Below are 20,349 nucleotides of genomic sequence, written 5' to 3'. Positions count from 1 at the left end.
CATGAGCAGGATAGCTGATACATTTCATTTTTCATGGGTATTAATAAAAATCTAGCCCAAAATGCAATATCTATTTGCCAAAATTTGTTTGTTTCTTGATATGTGTATGTGTGTTTCAGTTTCTTTGCTGTTTTTTTGATTTATTTTTTCTCCCTCTGTTGGACAGTATAGCTGCCCAAACACAAGTTTTTTCAGTTGAATTGCAGCTAATTTTCAGTGACTCAATAGCAGAAGCATACTCTGTGGTAGTGCTTCATTCTCAGTCTTGTTCTTATTGCTTGCTACTACAAAAGATGTTTTATGACAGATTAAGGGAGCTTTTTCTTCCTCACATACATTGAAGCTTTAAAGCTTGCTTTTGAAATTGCAGCTGTCTCCTTGATCTCGAACACTTTGGCAGGTGCTTTCATACTTTTTATTAAGTCAACCTTAGGATTACTTTTCCCTTCAAAGTTTTGAAACTTTTACAGAGAAAGAAGGCAGCCCACTTTTGAACTCTGCAATGGAAGACAGAAAGCAGGAGCAAAATCATTTAAAAATTGTCACTGGGAAGCTTAAAGGAAGGCATTATTCCAGTTTCATAAGAAACAATGACATCAAGTAAATGCTATGTTTCTTTAGAAAGACAGATGATGATCAGGCACCAAAAGACCATCTGAAGATGAAACCCGTTACTCTTCAAAAGATATTTTTAAAAATGTAAACTTCTACAGCATAACAGCTAATCCAAAAATTAAAACCTTCAGATTTAAAAAAAACCTCACATTTATTACCTTCCTAAATAATTATGTTTAATTTATAATGATGTACACACATGAACATACATTAGTATTTACAATACATTTACATTTTACAACAAGTAATTCTGTCATTTTCTGTTACTTTGAAGTCCCTAACTGATGTCCTAAGTGCTAAATACAAAGAAGGAATACCAGAAATAAGTCAATCAAGTTATATGGGGCAATGTTTTTTTCCAAAGCACCTAAGGGTACTTGCATGTTATTGCCATTTGGGCCATATTCAAAATCACCATTTAGCTGTAGAAGCCAATATTAGGAAGTGAAAGTGTAGTATCTGTATATAAAGGACAGCTGTAATTTTCAAAGTGGAAGAAGGGGTATAGGACCATCTTCTTACTGGAAGTTAACAGAAGACAAAATCTAACTCCATTTGGCCCTTTAAAAGCCTAAAATTTAAGGCATATAAAGCATTTCCAAAATTAATAGATTGAATAAATTATGCAGCCAGGAGGTCCTGTTACTATTACCTTTGATTACCACCTGCATAACACCAGGCAACAGGAAATTCCTGAATTAGTTTCTTCTGCAATTCCAATGGACAAGGTTTAATTGGAGTATATATTTTCCAGAATATATCCAAACAAACTGTTCTTAACAGTTTTTAGTTCATTAAGCATGTATTTGACTCTGTGGTACTGTATCATCCAATTTTCCAGATCAAGATGTTATGCAGCACCAATATTTGTGGAAATCTCTGTGGATTTATCAGTTGGTTTTCATCATCAGTTTACATGAATTCCCATAGTAAAGATACCAGGTTAGTTTTACAACATTTATTTTATATAAAATGTATAATGCTAGCTATGTTTTTCTCCTTAAGTCTTTTTTAACTTTATTTCTTGATAGCCATTCCATTTCTTTGTGAGTCATCATTGACAGTGCAGCAGAGACATTCCTCTACGCACTTTCAAAATTCTGGCAAAATACGTGTGATTTTTCTACCTCTCTCAAGTGTCTTTATTCTTCCACAATTCATTAGATTTGCCCAAATAATTGAGAGAATTCCAAGCAATTTTTTTAACGTTTTGATATGTGCTGATATATATACACCATTATTTGCATATATATATATATATATATACATAAACATATATATATACACACAGACACATATATATACACACACACACACATACATACACACACACATATAATCATGTGGTCTGCTGATTTAGGAAAAGACAGATTTAAGACTTAGTCCTGACATCCTATTATATTTTATCTAGAACAGAAACTGTTTCTCTGTCACTGGCACCATTATTAATAAAAATACATTACCTGGCAATTTTCCAGGAGAATATGAATAATTCCACTTTTTCTGCAATATTGGCAACTCTGTAACTCTACCATGTATTTATGGTCCAAAACCTACTAAGCATACCCTTTCAACCAGACACACTTCAGATATTCATTCTTAGAGACCTTAATTCTCCTGGTCACATATTTCCACCGTCCACTTAAAATCCTCCACTATTTTATATTTTGGATTTTCCAGTACCCAGGGTATAATTATTAATTGTCTTCTTCACATATGTGGTGGTTTAACCCTGGTAAGGCAGCTCAGCCTCACACAGCCACTTGCTCCCTCCTTCCCAGCAGGACTGGGGAGACACTCAGAAGGTTAAAAGAGATAACTCATGGGTTAAGATAAAGACAGTTTAATAGGTAAAGCAAAAGCCTCACACGCAAGCAAAGCAAAACAAGGAATTCATTCACCGCTTCCCATGGTCAGGCAGGTGTTTGGCCATCTCCAGGAAAGCTGGGCTACATCGTATATAATGGTTACTTGGGAAGACAAATGCTGTAACTCTGAAAGTCCCCCCCTTCCTCCTTCTTCCCCCAGCCTTTATAGCTGACCATGCCATCATATGATACGGGATATCACTTTGGTCAGTTGGGGTCACCTGTCCCAGCTGTGTTCCCTCCCAGCTTCTTGCGCACCCCCAGCCTGCTCTCTGGTGAGTCAGCTTGAAAAACAGAAAAGGCCTTGACCCTGTGTCAGCACTGCTCACCAATAACCAAAATATCCCTGTGTTCACTGGTCACAAGTGGTGTTCCCCAGGGCTCAGTACTGGAGATAGTTCTGTTTAATATTAAATAATAATTAATATTAATAATACTAATAAAATTGCTGACAATCTGGATGAGGGGATTGAGCACACCCTCAGGAAGTTTGCACATGAAACTAAGCTGGGTGGAGTTTTGATCTGCTTGAGGGCAGGAAGGCTCTGCAGAGGGATCTGGACAGGATGGATGGATGGGCCCAGGCCAGTTGTATGAGGTTCAACACAGAGAAGTAATGGGTCCTGCACATGGGTCACAACAACCCCATGTGATGCTACAGGGCTGGGGAAGTGGCAAGAAAGCTGCCCAGTGGAAAAGGACCTGGGGGTGCTGGTTGACAGCTGGCTGAACATGAGCCAGCAGTGTGTCCAGGTGGCCAAGAAGACCAACAGCATCCTGGCTTGTATCAGAAATAGTGTGGCCAGCAGGAAAAGTGATTGTCTCTCTGTACTCGGTATTGGTGAGGCTGCACCTCAAATATTGCGTTCTGTTTTGGGCCCTCACTTCAAGAGGGATGTAGAGTTGCTGGAGTGTGTCCAGAGAAGGGCAATGAAGCTGGTGAAGGGTCTGGAGCAGAGTTCTTATGAGGAGCAGCTGGGGGAACTGGGGTTGTTTAGCCTGGAGAAAAGGAGGCTCAGGGGGGACCTTATTGCTCTCTACAACTACCTGAAAGGAAATTACAGTGAGATGGGTGCCAGTCTCTTCTCCCATGTAACAAGCAATAGCACAAAAAGAAATGGCCTTGAGTTGTGCTAGGGGAGGTTTAGACAGGGTATTAGGAAAAATTTATTCCCTGAAAGTGTTGTCCAGCCTTGGAAGAGGCTGCCCAGGAAAGTGGTGGAGTCACCATCCCTGGAGGTATTTAAGAGACGCATAGATGTGGCACTTAGGGGCATGGTTTAGTGCTGAACTTGGCAATACTAGGTATAACAGTTAGACTTGATGATCTTAAAGGTCTTTACCAACCTAAACTATTCTATGATGCTATGATAAATGTCTGCAAAACTTTCTCCTGTTCTCCCTCTCCCTCTCTTCCCTACAGAGGTTTCCTATTGCCATTTCCAAAGCTGTCAAGCTTCTTAGGAAATAATCAGGCTGAACAGTTCTGGGGTTAAGAATAATATCTTGTTGTCTTACATCCCAGCAGACATGCACCGAGCAATTTATCACAGTCCAAACAGCAGGGGTTTACTATCTCATATTAAATGCAAAAGCCTTATCTAAAAATGTGATCCTGTGTGTGGTCAGTGAATTTGGTTTGAAATACCATGTATTTATTCAGATCTTTGTTTCATTGTTAATCCTCCATCTGACAGCACCTCAGATCTCTTTGCTAAACATTGCTGTACAAATGCCACTTTATGCTAATTAAAATGAAATATTTCAGTTATGGTTTATTTATTAATTCAACCAAGATACTTGTAAATAAGACAGAACCGGGGCAGGGGGATGGGAAGGAGGAAAAAAAGAACCACAACCCACAAAGCTTGCATTAGAATTGCAAATTATATCTGTAGAGTGTTAACTTTGGTCCATGAAAATTAATGGTTTGTAACAGAGCTAGTTATTTCCTTTTATATTACATCATTTATTATAGATCAATTATAAACAAACAGTAACTTTTATACAATTACAGTTGTAATAAATACATGAAAATATAACATTCTTTCGTGGATCACAAAACAAAATAAAAAAGCATAACCTGTGGAAAGGATTTTCCAAAATTTCACTGATTTGTGTAGTATCACAGTATCTTGTAGTGACTTGACTGCTGTTATTAGGATATGTAGTTAATGATGTATTGTCTTTATTGTGTGTAGATCCTAAGGGATTTTCCCTGTCTCTTGCTTTTCATTTCCATCACCCTCTCTCTTTATGTACATATAGATGACATGTATATGTATATATATACAGAAACACACACACTCCTGATCTGCAGAATTTTTCTCTATAAAGCTTATACAAAAGGTTTGGTACAGATTCATCCTGTCCATATGCACCTGACTAGAGCAGCATTTCATGTGTTTCTTCTCTGTTGCATTGTGCTCATCTTTCAAGACAAATATCAGGAGGGAATGATGAGGAAAGCACAGAGCTGACAGCAAAAGATTGCTCAGCTTTGACCAGAGCAGGCTCAGAGAAAAAGATGACTATCCAGCAGAGCAAACCAATTCTATTTTTTTGCTGTGTACTCCAAGGAGACTACTAACAGTCAGATCACTACAACATAGATTGTCATTAACTATTGTAGAGAAAAAGAGGACAATGAAAACCATCTTGAAGCCTGAGCATGAAACATTATGGTATGAAAAAAGTCATTTACAGGAGGGGGATTTACAAGGCCTTCAAAGACCAACCTAACTTTAAGAAACATTCAAGTACAGCAAAGAAATCCAGACAAAAAACAAGCAGAGCAATCTGAGTCCCTTTAACTTCCTACCAACCAGGACTACTCAGAATCACAACCACATCAGTAAAATAATTCTCTGTTCTTAGGCTAACGAAAAGAAAGGACATGTCCACCTAATGAGCAAGGGGAAAACTAGTTAAAAACCCCTCTGTATCCTAGTAAGGCATGCAACATTATCCACCCATGTATTTAAAAAAACAACCCACCTTTATACCTGGTAAGTACATTGCATTTCTAACCATTTTTGAGGAACTTCTCCCTGAAAATAAGACTCAGTTTGTTCTTCCGCTTTTCTGGATTGCAAATCTATTTAAATTTATCAGCTTTCCTTTGAGCTACTTGGCTGTTTTGTAGCTTCTAAACTAGCTTCTGCAAGAATGCCAGTTATTAAGACAGGTGGGTCCTATTTAATGATGTCCTTAATTACACAAGGTGGTAGCAGAAATCCTTTGTCTTACTTACACAAATAAAGAAGCAGTATAGTGATAGTCCCACAGCAAGGATTTTATTTCAGGTAACTGCCTTCACCAAATGAAGCTACATCATAATCCTAAAAAAAAAGGATTTTTTAAAGAAGAACCAAACCATGTAGCAATTTTGTATTAGTATACATGCACCAATCTATGAGAATTCGACTCATAACTTTTCTGCATTTTTACCTGTAGCCAGAACATCATACTTACAAGGAGGATTGATCACTCCCCTGAGCTAGCTGTCACTATGGTTTTTTCTATCCTTGTGACTCTTCTTTCATCTGAGTTTCTCAGTTTGTTACAGTTCTGTGCAGAAACTATTGAAAACGGCAAACTGTGGGTTTTTGTACGAGCCAGGAAAACTTCAGATATGTTTCCTTTAGGCACTGCTGGTCTCTAAAGTGTTAATGCATTTGACTCTTTGTAGTGAAGAAGTCACTAATCAGAATGCCTTTACTTTATTGTTTTGTATTCTATTGGTATTTCATATTTTAAAAAATGTCCTATATTCAAGTATATTTTATCACAGGGTGCCTTCAAACCAAGTCCTCCAGACTAAAGCAGCATTCTGTTCTTAATGTACTCATTTGGAAGAGAGGATTAAGGAAATTTTTATGAGAAAAGACTGAACAATGAAGGGATCAATAAAGTGAATAAATGTTGAGAATACTGAAAGGGACAAATCAGTCACGTCTTGCATGAAGCCAGGGTGAGCAAAGAGGGACTATAACAACAACACTGAGAAACAGGAGACTGGAAAGGAGTCCCGAGTCTTGCCATCAGGGCTTCACAGGAGAAAACTCTTCTTACGACTGCTTTTAGTCTAGGCTTCTACAGCTTAGCTCTGACTGAATACTTGAAGTAATGGGACCACCGTGACCATCTTTTTCTTCAATGTTCATACTTTTTTAAAGTTTGACATTTTAACACTATTTTTACTAGTTCTATTTGTGTTAGCTATCTTAACACCCTTTTCCATCTGTGACCTTAACAGAGAACACTGCCCTAAGGCCTGTCTTAGATACATGCAGCCTGCAGAGAGTAATATGCACAAATGATTGTATCTGTAGCTGTCCCCTGCATACAGTGAAATGAACACAGATTCAGCTCTATAGTGTAAGATTTCATTGAAGCCGTGAAGCAAATTCTGCCCATGTGGAGTAATTTTTATGTGGGAGTTTAAATAACTGGCAAGGATTTTCAGTATCATTGAAAATGAAGAGTTAAACATGTTTCTAACAATAGGCTAAATGTAGAATAGGAAGCAGAAAGCAAGGATCTAAAAATAACAAGAGACACAGAGTTGCCAACTACAGTAGAGACTATAGAGAGACTCAGATAACAAGGTTAGTAGCCAGTTACTGTTTAAATTACTCTCTTGAACTACAATGAAAATAAAGGTGATTAAAACATTCACAGCTCTGATTTAATGTGTTATACTTCCTTGGGAATGTAGATCAGAGCTTCCATATCCCTTTTCAACTGCTTTCAAGTAGAGAAAATGTTTAGTGGTATACCAAGCTATCTATCAGAATTAAAGGAATACTGGGGCAGTGGAGGGGTGGATCTGAACCAAAATGCAGTGTATTTTCAAGGTTTTGTCTGAACTGCTATCAAAATACTTTTACAGACAACAAAATTCACTGTAGGGAACAAAATTAATACTGTAACAAATATGAACTGAACCAAAGTTTCATGAACTGGCAGAAGGGAAGAGAAGTAACAAATGGAAATATTTCCAAGATTTTATAGACCTTGTGGTTTTCAACAACTACAATCAGAAAGAAGAAAAATAGCAATTTAAAAATATGAATTTAGAGGCCATAATGTTCACATGAATATACCTGAATTCAGATGTTGGTAATTCTGTTTTTTTAAATTATTAACACCTAATTTCAGAATCTACTGTTTAGTGTTCAGATCTTCTCAAAAACAGACCCTATATTTATGTCTGTGTGTGAGCAGATTCCTACTTCCACCACTGAAATAGATTTTTGAAGGGAGTCAGAAATCTTCTCACAAAAGGGTTCTCTCTGTACATTCTTATACAAGGAACTTGAACAACTATATCCCACACCTTAAGTGAAAAAAAGGGTGAACTAAGAAATGAGATGCTAGCCTGGACTTAGGAGCTCTTTGGCCACTTTGCTGTGCTTGAAGATTTGTGTGAGGAGCTCAAGTCTGTGGTGATGAATAGAAATGTATCAATATTTCAGACAGAGTGCTAGCAGATGTTTTCGTCTGAAACTCTACCACCAAATTTTCTTGATAAAAGTCTTTTAGGTGTCTTGCTTTTTGGAGTTTCCTTGCAAATTTTTTGTCTTATTTTAAAACAATGGGGAAGCAGGATTAACTTGTGTCCTCTGTCCTGAGACAGAAACTTCATATCTTTTTTCCAGAAGTAGTAGAATCTGACCTATAACTTGTTCAAGATTAGGGTCATTCAGACACAATTGTGTTTCAACATAGTTTAGAAAAGAAGACAACCTCATCTGACCTAGTAATTGTTAGAAAAATGCAAAGTGATTTCTAAAACTGATGCAAAGAAATTCTGGAAGAAATTCTGTTATTTTTATCTTGAAAATAAGTCTGATCCTGTATGCTTTTCTCAGGCTAGAATCCCAGTGACTTCAGTAGATTGCATGGCTTAATACTCAGTGCTACAAATATCACACACAAGTAATTTTACTTATGTCATTTCCTCAAGGGAAATTTGATAACTACATTGATATGTGAGACTAATGAGCACACACAATTCTGAGTATTCAAGCCATTTTTACAGTCATCTACTCAAAACAAGAGACACTAAATTAATAGGACACTACTAACTAACTGAGGCAAAGTATCCAGTCCATCAGCAAATGGAAATAAACAGCAAGATGTTTCTTATGGAGTACATACACTAACCAATATCAATACTGAAATCTTAACTCCAGTATCCACAAACACCAAACTCATAGCATTTAAACGAACAACATTTATGTTATGCAAATGCAAAGGAGTTTGTATTCTGTACTTCAATCTTTTTTTTTAAGAAAAAAGGTGAAGCTAAAAATCCAATACATGAATGAATTAAAATAAATAGGGGGAAAAAAGGTGTTTACAAGTTTCTGTAGTTGGTGTTGGCTTTATTTAAGTTCAATTGTTATTTAATCAGGACAACTTCTGAGTCAGTCATATATTTGAGTATTGAACCAGTTTTTCATGTGTACATAGTTCAACAATCTTTTAATGGCTATCTGTACATCAGAAATAGCTTGAGGTGAAACCTCAGTACACAATATTCAGAAAGAATAGCTACTAAGGTAAATATTATTCTCCACTTAAATCACTCATCTGTATGTTCCATATTTTAGCTTTAAGCACTTTTTCTTAAAAAAACCAAGTTTAATTTCATAGAAACAGTGCTTCTGGAATTGATCTGGGAAAATAGTTAGGAACTTTGCTGTGACATGATTTTGAGAAATTCTGCAAGGTTATAATGGATTCAATATTTTTTATGGCCAGTAGCCTGTGTATAAGGAACGCTGTAAAGAAAAAACAGTTCTCCCTAAGACCAAGGTCCAAGGGAACTGATTTTTGGGTAAAAAAGTTTATGCCCTGAGGCCCCTGAATAATCACCAAGCAAATATTTCATTCCATAAATTAATTTCTGTCTCCTGGTTTCTTAGAATTTACCAGCTATTTTATACTGTTTGCGACTTCCACATCAGCAACATGTTTTGGGTTATAGTCTTCCTAAAGATTTGAGCTAACTGAAACATGGCAAAACTAAGGAGCATGTGTCTTAGGATAACTTAAAATAACTGTGACACCTTCTGTATCAAGTCCTTCAACTTGTGTCTTCTACAAATAATTTCTGGAGCCAATAATGTCATGGCTGATTAAATAGCTGGATTTGCGGGAGTGAATTTAAGATCTCAAAGAGGGAAACTGCATACACACTACATTTCTGGTTGTATATGTGATTGAGTACCCACACAGGCAAACCACAGTCTTCATTTTTATACTATATATATTATATTGTATCTCTGCAGTATATTTCCTCCTTTTTGATCTCCTGATTGTAGTTACTTCTACACTATTTAAACTTGAGCTTTGATAAGAAAAACATTTTGGACTTGACTAGACTTTTAAAAAAAATGGTAAAAAGAAATAGAAGGTATTTTTGCTATTGTTTGTTTAAATAGATGGAATACTGCCTCCTCTTACAGGTTAATACAAGTATGAGTTAATATGTGGTTTTGCTTATTACATATATATATTTCACAAAAGATATACATAAATGACAGTGACAATGGGATTTCCAGTGACACTACCATTTCTAATTGTCTCTGACAAAATCTCTAATTTTGAAACAATTGGTCACTGTCAAGATAAGCTTACAGATCTGAACTCTTCTCCCTCAGTGTTTTTTGAAAAGTAGTCTCTATAGAGGAAGGAAGGAAGGAAGGACACCTTCAAAATCCCAATTTCTAATTTGATTTTCAATTCCATAAAAAGGTTTCTTTTCATTATTCATTTCTGTAGGCTCCTGAGACTGCTTTTCAAATTTCCAGAGAAGCAGTGCTGAAATTCAAAAAAGACTATACAGCCTCTAAAAATAATAGGAAGCATTCAGTTTTACAATAATTGCAGTAATTAAGTAACCAGTTTGCCAGCCTCGATTTAAATGAGATTACTTATGGATGAGTTTTTTTCTTCCCCGTGGTCCTATCAAAATAAACCCCATGTTTCTTTAAATTAAGCTTGCTGATAATACATACCTGTCATGCCATTCCCTTTGAGTGCTTGGGGAAATAAAAATTCATAGCAATTGATTGCCCTGTGTAGCCATGTATCCAGATGCCCTTTCAAATATTCATAAAGATCTTAAAGGGGTCCCTGTGGATCCTATTTGTCTGCTGTATATTTATATATCCCTCCAGTCTTCACAAAAATTGTCAAACAAAAGTCACTTTTGCAGCTAGATATTATTGACTCTTTCTACCTTGTAGATTTTTGTATTCTCATGCTGTGTATTGTGAGTGAAAAATGGAACAAGATGAAGAAATGTTTATGAATATCATATACCAAGTGTTAGAAGTTCTTCATTAAAGCTGGGGGCTTGAAAGCTGTTACTGATCATAAATGGATGAAAGAAAAGGACAAAAGTGTTAAAATTGGAGTCAAGTGGAGCAAAATTTGAGATAAAAATAAAGGACAAAAATGTCACATTTGCACTCAAAGTCAGACAACTACATTCAGAGCTACATGCCTACAGAGCATTCAAAACCTCTCACTGAGATCAATGTAAAGATTAAGTATAAAGCAATTTTTTAAAGTTTAACTCTTAGAAAATATTTCCATGGTATTAGGTACATGAAACATATCTTATTCAACTGGCAATTTATAAGGATCTTCCTTCCCCCTCCCTCTTCTTAGTAAGTTATCCATTTGCAGAATCCCAAGAATGTTGGGAACAACCTTTAAGCCCTTCTGTAAATGTTTTGACTTATCTGTTCTATTCAAAAAGTCACAGAACCGAAGGTGCTCATCCAACCTCATAAAAAAATCCATACCAGTCTGCAGGACAAAATTCTGGCCACATAATAATTTAGGAGTTAGCAGCCAGTTTCCATTTCCATCTTTCATACTTATTGGGATTTTCAAATTCTATTTGTTTCTTTTCTTAAGAGACTATTCCAAAGCTATGCTCAAAAAATGTTCTAAACGGAAGACAGTGGAAATGCAGAGTGCTCCCTGAACTCTTCAATCCTTACCCTGTTCTCAGCAGCTGCAATTAACTTGAAGAGGCCATCACTATAGACACTGCTCCTGTATCCTTGCTCCAACAAAGCATGACAACAGGAGTGCAAGAGAGCCAGAACCTGGTCAGGAAATGAGTCTTGTCTGTCACCAGTCATTTCCATGCTGCTGCTTAGGTAATAATTGCAGTTCAGAGTCCAGGAGTTTAGAAATGTAGCAGTTGTTATATCACCTATGAAGTAAAGACATAAGCTAATTTAATGTCTGTAATGCAGAATACAAGTGAAAGACAATTATGTATCATTGAATTCGCACCACCTAGAGCTATGAGTTGAGACTCATTACCATCAGTATATGTTACGATAGGCATTAGGCAATTTATTTTGAGACATAGTATTGTTACCAATCAGATTCTACAGGCCTTTGTCAAGTGATTTTTTAGTTTTCAAAAATACACTGGCAAATACAATGACATATGAAACAGACTTCAACAAACCTCTATAGAAGGGATGTAGTGATTTTTGCTGTTTTAATTAAAAAAAACCACAAACATGAAAAGAAGTGATTTGAAGTGACTAGAAATAAACAGTGTATATGAGTAAGTTTTATTATATTCTGCAAAAAGAAGCAATGACACAATCAATATGTAAAGTAAATGTGCTATGCACTTATTTTCCACTTAAAAAGCAGCTGTTTGCTTATGTAGTATCTTTCCCAGATGAAATCAGGATGCAAGCCAATATGAAGTGAACATTCACTGTGGATTTCCTTCTGCTTTTGGTGGATTGGATGGATCCACAACATCAAGAGGTTGGTCCCATCTCACATACCCAAGAAAACTCACAGAAAAAATGGAGAAAACAAATGTAACAATGTGGGGCTAATTTAAACCTGTAAAACAGGGAAATGAAGACACCATTCTCTCCCTGTAGTGTATGAAAAAGAGCAAGGGGTCACCATATGGACTGTAAAACATTTTGCAGAATGGTTCTATTAGCATTAAAATATCTCCTCTACATGATATTGTTTTTGTGAGTTTTTTCAGATAGTCTGCATAGTCTTAGCAAAGAGATGTAAGACAAAAGGCTAACAGTAGGTGCTAGCCATTCTGTGTTGAGTGTGCTAATGTCCCCTTTTGTTACCTTAGTGGGCAAAATCCATTTGCTGAAACTAAGGAAGACTTTCTTTCTTAAGATTAAGACTAATAAATATGAATGAAGAGAAAGTAGAAAGCATGTCCTAAATGTATGGCATTACATCAAGGGCTTGGAAATTCTCTTGCAAGTGGTACTTCTAGTACTGAAAGTTTTAGTAAAGAATCTGGGATATACACTGCAGCAGTTACTCTTTATGGTCCAGTTCACAATCCAATATGAAGTCCAGTGGAACAATTGTCTCTTCCTAATGCAAATTTCAGTGGAATTGTCTCTTAGTTTCAACAAGTTGTCAATGATTCTTTGCAATGTGTGCACCTGCAAAACAATTATTTGTTTCCTCATGCTAATAATTGTGAAGCAAATATATTAAATATATGGCAAAAAAAGAGAAAATATGGAAAAAATCCAGCCTTCTGCATTTTAGGTTGTAGCTCCCCTTTCTTCTATTTCTCACTTTTTATATTGTAGAAATGAAAATACTTTTATTGTAATATTTGTTATGTGTTTGGCTGACATTTTCTGGCTGCCACATGCCCTCCAAGCTGCTCTTATCACCCCTTTCTCTACAGGACAGGGGGAGCAAATACTATGAAAAGCTTATGGGTCTAGATAAGGATAAGGAGATCACTTACCAATTACTGTCATGGCATAACAGACCCGATTTGGGGAAGATTTGGGGAAACTGGTTGCCCAGAGAGGTGGTAGATGCTCCATCCCTGAAAAAATTCAAGGTGAAGTCGGCTGGGGCTCTGAGTAACCTGATCTAGTTGAAGATGTCCCTGCTCATTGCAGGGGCAGGGAGGGGGTGGGGGTGGTGGTGGTGAATTAGATGACCTTTAAAGGTCCCTTCCAACCCAAACTATTCTATTCTATGGTTTTATCATTCTATGATAAGATTATTTTAATTCATTGCCAAATGAAGAGTATGATAATAAGAACTAAGAAAAAAATCTAAAACACCTTCCCCCAATCTTCCCTTCTTCCCAGGCTTAAACTCAATCCCAACTTCTCTACCTCCTCCCACCAAGCAGCACAGGGTCATGGGGAATGCGGGTTGTGGTCAGTTCATAATGTTTCTCTGCCACTCCTTCTTCCTCACACTCTTCCCCTGCTGCATTGTGGGGTCCCGCCCACAGGAGACAGTTCTTCACAAACTGCTTCAGACTGTGGGTCCTCTCTGTGGGGTACAGCCCCTCAGAAACAGACTGCTCCAAAAGGTCTTTCCCACAGGGTCACAGGTCCTGACAGAAAATCTGCTGCTCCATGAGCTCCTCTCTATGGACTGTGGTTCCTGCCAGGAACCTGCTCCAGCATGGCTTTTCTACAGGCTATCAGTTAGGGCATCTCCACCTGGTCTAGTATAGGGTTCTCCACGGGCTGCAGGTGAATATCTGCTCCACCATGGGCCTCCATGGGCTGAGGGGCACAGCCTGCCTCACCATGGGCTTCACCACAGGCTGCAGGGGAATCTCTGCTCCGGCACCTGGAGCCCCCCCTGCCCCTCCTGCACTGACCTGTGGGGCTTGCAGGGATGTTTCTTTAACATATTCTCATCCCTCTTTCCCATCTGCTGCTGTACAGCAGGTTTTACCCTTTCTGCAGTGTTATCTCAGAGGCACTACCAACGTCACTGATGGCTCAGCTTTGGCCAGCAGTAAGCCTGTCTTCGAGATGGAACCGACTAGAACAGGCTCTGTCCAACATGAAGGCAGCTCCTGGTGTCTTCTCACAGAAGCCACTCCTGCAACCACCAAACCTTTGCCACATAAACCCAGTATAATTAATTTGATGCCACATTGTGACACTAATCAGCTGGAGGGAAACTGAATTTTCATTTAGATTAAAACATTTAGACAAAAATCTTTACAGAGAATCTTCTGGAGGTCAGAGACTCAGTACATGTGTAAATATACTCCACATTGAAATAAATTTCTTAATAAATTTCTAAACTACTGACTTCCAAAATGGAGACAATATTTAGATAAAGTTTTCTACAAACAAGTCATGAGAGGAAAAAAAGAAGTATTAAATTGGTCATTAAAATTCTTTTGTTTCTACTGAAAATTTTCAGATGAATCAATATTCTCTGAAATCAGATTTGGTTATTGTATGACAAAATATTGCCCAGTCCAAAAATAGGAGAAAAAATAAAAATTGCATGTATCTTTTATGTAGAAAGAGTGTCAGAATCAGATAATCTAACATTACCTTGAGACACTAGTCAAGAAAAAAATAATGTTTAATCAATTAATGTGATTTTTCCTATTTAATTGCATCACTGGTGGTGTTCAACAGCACCTGCAGTGCTGCTACTGTCATTTGAGACATGCTCCATGAAATCAATGAAAGGAATATATGGTTATGGTGAGTTCATCAGGAGCCCTCATACCTTTGGTTTGGTGTGACTCATTCCTTTGTAACTATATAATTAGTTTGGAATGGTGTGTAAAAATCTACTGCTTTGCTAACCAAACTGATTTAAAGTATTTCCTAGCAGTAAAAATATCCTATAAGGTAACCGGGGGGTGGTGGTGGGGGGTGGGGTGGGGGGACCGGGAATGGCATGGCAAGAAAGTCTTTCTTTTTAAAAGCTTTCATCAAAGACATTTTGTTTGGCAGCACGTGTGCCAAGGAGAGTATGAAAATATGTGAAACTGAATTTAAGATCCCCTATACATAACAATGAAAGACAAAGAATAGGCATGTTCCTTCACTCCAGCAACAATGTTTCAGAGGAAATTTTTAAAAAGCATCTATTTAAATTAGTTGAAAATTAGAAATGTTTGCAATTGCATTTTCTATGCAGTCAAAATTAAGTGTACTTGATTTCATACCGCTCCAGTTTTTATGTGCTCACATATTAATTTTCCAGAAGCCATGATCAATGCTTCATTCAACACACAGTTTGTACTGTGCCTTGGGGTGGAATAATTTATCACCAAAGGTGGCAAGAGCATGTAGAACAAAGCAGGGGTTACAAGAAAAGAAACCACAGTCTTACACATTAGTAAGTTAAGTGCTGCCCTGCAAAATTGCATGTTTTTCTCTGATTCTGTTACTGAGCTACAGTGTATTATTAGAGAAAAATCACCTAAATTTAAACTTTCCCTGGATGTCTGGTAATTGTATGGTTCTGTATGCTGAGAATTCTGAACCTGAGCCGCTAAAATATTTGTGCATTGAGAAGAAAAATGCTCTAAATTTTTACTTTCCAAAAGCTGATTTTGGATTCTTTAAATTAGGCCAAGTTAATGGATACTTTTGATTTTAGTCTCTTTTTGATTTACTATTTGTAAAAATGGTGATGTATCATAGAATCATAGAATTGTTCAGGTTGGAAAAACCCTTTAAGATCATCAAGTCCAACTGTTAACCTTGCACTGCCAAGTCCACCACTAATCCATGGCCCTAAGTACCACATCTATGTATTTTTTAAACACTTCCAGGGATGGTGATTCTACCACCTCCCTGGGCAGCCTGTTCCAATGCTTCACCACCCTTTCAGGGAATAAATTTTTCCTGATAGCCAATATAAACCTCACCTGGCACAACTTGAGGTGGTTTCCTTTTGTCCTATTGCTTGTTATCTGGGAAAAGAGACCTACGCCCACCTGCTTACAGCCCCCTTTCAGGTAGTTGTAGAGAGCAATAAGGTCTGCCCTGAGCCTCCTTTTCTCCAGACTAAACAACCCCAGTTCCCTCAGCCGCTCCTCACAAGACTTGTGCTCCAGATCCTTCACCAGCCTCATTGACCTTCTCTGGACACACTCCATCACCTCAATGGTCTCTTGTTGTAAGGGGCCCAAAACTGAACACAGCATTCGAGGTGCAGCCTCAACAGTGCTGAGTACAGGGGGACAATCACTTCCCTTGCCTTGCTGGCCACACTGTTTTGGATACAGACCAGGATGCTGTTGGTCTTCTTGGCCACCTGGGCACACTGCTGGCTCATGTTCAGCTGGCTGTCAACCAGCACCCCCAGGTCCTTTTCAATATATGTGATACACAATGGAAATTGTGAAAATAAAGTCATCTGCCCATGAAGTATGGCAGTATAATCCAGTATCTCCTTATTTCTTGTGGAAAATTCATGCCTAATCTTAGACCTGTCATCTCCATACTTGATACCATAGTGTTTGTCACATTGAAGCATCTACCTCCTCGGACAGAGAAGCAAACACCTCGTTACCACCATCTGACAGCAAAAATTTCAGTGTGAAGTATGTACTTGTGTCACTGAAAAAACCCTGTTTTCTTTTGCTAAGGTGGCAGCTGTAATCCTACTCAGTTTATCAGGGTACTATTCACAATCCTATTTACATCTTCAGCCCTTGGTTACTGACTCTGAAGAACTATATATCACTCTCATCTGGGATTTCTGATTTGTGACTTCACAATGTTAACAGTCTGAGACAGTAGTAGCTAAGGTGATCTGTGCTTTTTGCTATATATTAAAGTCTTGCTACTGTGAAGTGTTTAGAGCAAGACTTTTACAAATACCCTGGTATCTATCACATTTCAACACTTAAAAGCCTTGTTTTATTCACAATATGAATAAGAAAACTGCACAGAGAAAGGTGGAAATACGCGTTTAAATTTTACAAACTTCGTAAGAGGTAACACAGAATAGAAAAGCAGATTTTCTTAGTTTCAGTAAGATGAGTCTACTACTCACTACAGTTATCAGATTTTACTGTCAGCTTTTTATGTGTGAGTATATAAATGGATTTTGTGCAACCTCGTTCATTTTATTTCTTATTCCAATGTTACTAAGACTTTTTGTACAAATGCTAAAACACTAAAAAAGATGTAATTTCTGTTGGATGGGTAAATATTTATTGTGACATGCCAGGATCTTCAGAGCTCTTGAAAGAGTTAAAAAAAGGTCTGATGTTGGAGAAGACAACAACATTAATAGGAGAGATTGAATATTTGAAATAAAAAAACTGAAACAGGAATTCTTGCACTTTGTCAGTGTTTAAAACTGTAGACATTTTCCAAACACATTAACACCTTTGGCATTTTATGTTCCAAATGCCTGAGAAAACAATAAATTGATTTGGTGTTTTATTGTCGCTGCTCATCTTTAGGGGATGACATTAAATCTTACTAAAGTCAGAATAAAATCGAAGTAATCTGTTTAAAGTGTAGACCACTAAAGACCAAAGGGGAAAGAAAAATATGTCCTAGAAGGCCATGATGTCAAACACAAATCCCGTACCAAGCATTTTACTATAAATATGATGTTGATGTAAACAATCTCTTTCCCAAGCTGTTCAGTTGGAAAATTATATTCTAGGTCCAGTGAGATAGAAGTATGCTTCTTAGTCAACCATTTCAGTGAAGGAAACAGGGCATCCATATTCAAACCCTGACATACTGATTTCTGCACACACTGAGCAGAAACAGAACTACTATTTCCATATTTGTTCCAGTACTGTTCACAGGCAAATACAATGTCCATTGTAATGAATTGCTTTGGAACAACTACCATGCCTCTGAATCTATATTTCACAGTTGCATTGATGATATGTTTTGAGATTAAGTCCATCTGAGACAAAAATTTTCAATCTTATATTTAATTCCATCATAAAGCAGAAAAGGCCAATACTAACACCAATATAAGGTTCTGGTTCTTCATTATAAACAAGACAAAAGTATAGACACTTGGAACTTCTGTTTTGAAATATTAACTATTACTTGGAGGAAGAACCTCAACTGACCTTCAGTGCCTTAGAATAACAACTTTCATATGCAATCTGCCATGGACCAGTTCTATTTAGTACTTTATTAACAACTTAGGTAATGGAACAAAATGTGGACAAAACTAGGACATCATCAGAATTCAATGTGGTTTTGATACACAATACGGTGATCAATGAGATGATCTTTGACAAAGAGTGCTGCATTTTACTTTAGATAGGATATGAAAACCAAAGACAAATACAGCAATAGTGGCATAGCAGGAAAGACTCTGTTGGTGTAATTAATAACAGACAAGGGAAAGTCATTATTCTACCCTGTTCTACACCTGCTAATTAAAACTTTAGCATGACAACTACACCAAGTCTTTGACATCTACTTAAGGGAAGATCTAGAGGTTCTGAGAAAAATCTAAATGAGCAGCAAAAAGATAAGAGATTTTTTGAACAAAGCATAGGGAAATTATCAGATTCTTTGCTGTTGTTTTGATGATTATTTCACAATTTGTCTAGTAAAGGGAAAAGAGAGAAAGATGATTTCACAAAAAAAGCAAAAAAAAAAGTTGATTGAAAAAGTTACTAATTTTGTTTGATATCTCCATCGATATGTCCAGTAGGACTAAATGAATTTCACAAAAGGTAATTTTATAGTAAAAATTTCACCAGATATTACAACTTTTTAATTATTATGGTAAGAAGAAATAAGAGAGAAGTTACGGAATTTCATTTACTGCAGATTTTTCTGAACACACAGATTTTGCATAATCTATGAACAGTTATCTTGTCTCAAACGATTGATAAAGAGTAAATAATCCCTCTCTAATGATAATACTATATCTGGCCTTATGAAGACAATCTATTCTTTCAGTTTGGACTTTCTCTGTTCTTTGAAAGCATTGTTAAGTAACATCAGCAAACTAAAAAAAAAAAAAAGAAAAGAAAAAAGAAAAAAAAAGCAGTACATTCACAAGATATTAAATTTACACTATGCAGATAACAAAAATTAAGAAGGTTAAGCACTAATTCATTTCCTTTAACTATGCCAAAGCAGTAGTGGAATTCATTTTTAAGGATAATGTGATAGGAATCTCATTTACTTTGGAATGAGTCAGTTAATTCACATTATCCATATTCTTTATATCAAGCAAGTGCTGACCATGTTTTCAGCAATCGTTACCAGAATATTTTCTATTTCATTTCTCAAAGTGGATGCTCAAAGCTTGATGCAAAGAAAGATCATCTTGCTTTGCTCATACTTGTGGACATTAAATTTCTTTGGATTTACTTCTAGCTAGCTAGTTTCCCAGTGATTAAGAGATTGAAGCATCTGTCATATGAGGAGAAGCTGAGGAAGCTGGGACTGTTCAACCCAGAGAAAAGGATGCTCAGAGATGATCTCATTAATGTATATACATACCTGACAGAAGTGAGTAAAAAATAAAACGAGCAAAACTCTTCTTAGTTGTGCCCAAAGACAAGGCAAGAGGCAATGAGCACAATATGAAATACAGGAATTTCCATTTAAAAATGAGAAGAAACTTTTTCACTACAAAGGCAGTCAAATGCTAGAATAGTTTGTCCACAGAAGTTGTGCCACTGGGGATAATTAAAAAATGACTGGGTATCACCTTGAGCATCCTGCTCAAGTTGACCATGATCTAAGCAGGGGGACTGGACTAAATCTCCAGAGGTCTCTTCCGACCTCAGCTATTTTGTGATTCTAAATCACACATAACTGGTACTAAAACAAATGAAGGAATTAAAAAGGATGAGTAGATAGCTAGAAAGAAAGTAAAATAATTTATATTTTTACCAAGACAAAAAAATTTCTTTTAGAAGAAAAAAAAGTGAATTATTTTGTAAAACAGAACCCAACAGACAATTATATCAGCAATTTTGCATTATGCATCATTTATTAAACTTTTTTCACTTTTAATAACACTAGCTTTTTTATTTTTTATTATCTCTGTTAATGGTAAAATGGCACAGAGCTGT

Source organism: Falco naumanni, chromosome 3, assembly GCF_017639655.2.
Source record: "Falco naumanni isolate bFalNau1 chromosome 3, bFalNau1.pat, whole genome shotgun sequence".
NCBI lineage: Eukaryota > Metazoa > Chordata > Aves > Falconiformes > Falconidae > Falco > Falco naumanni.
This window is presented reverse-complemented; position numbering follows the sequence as displayed.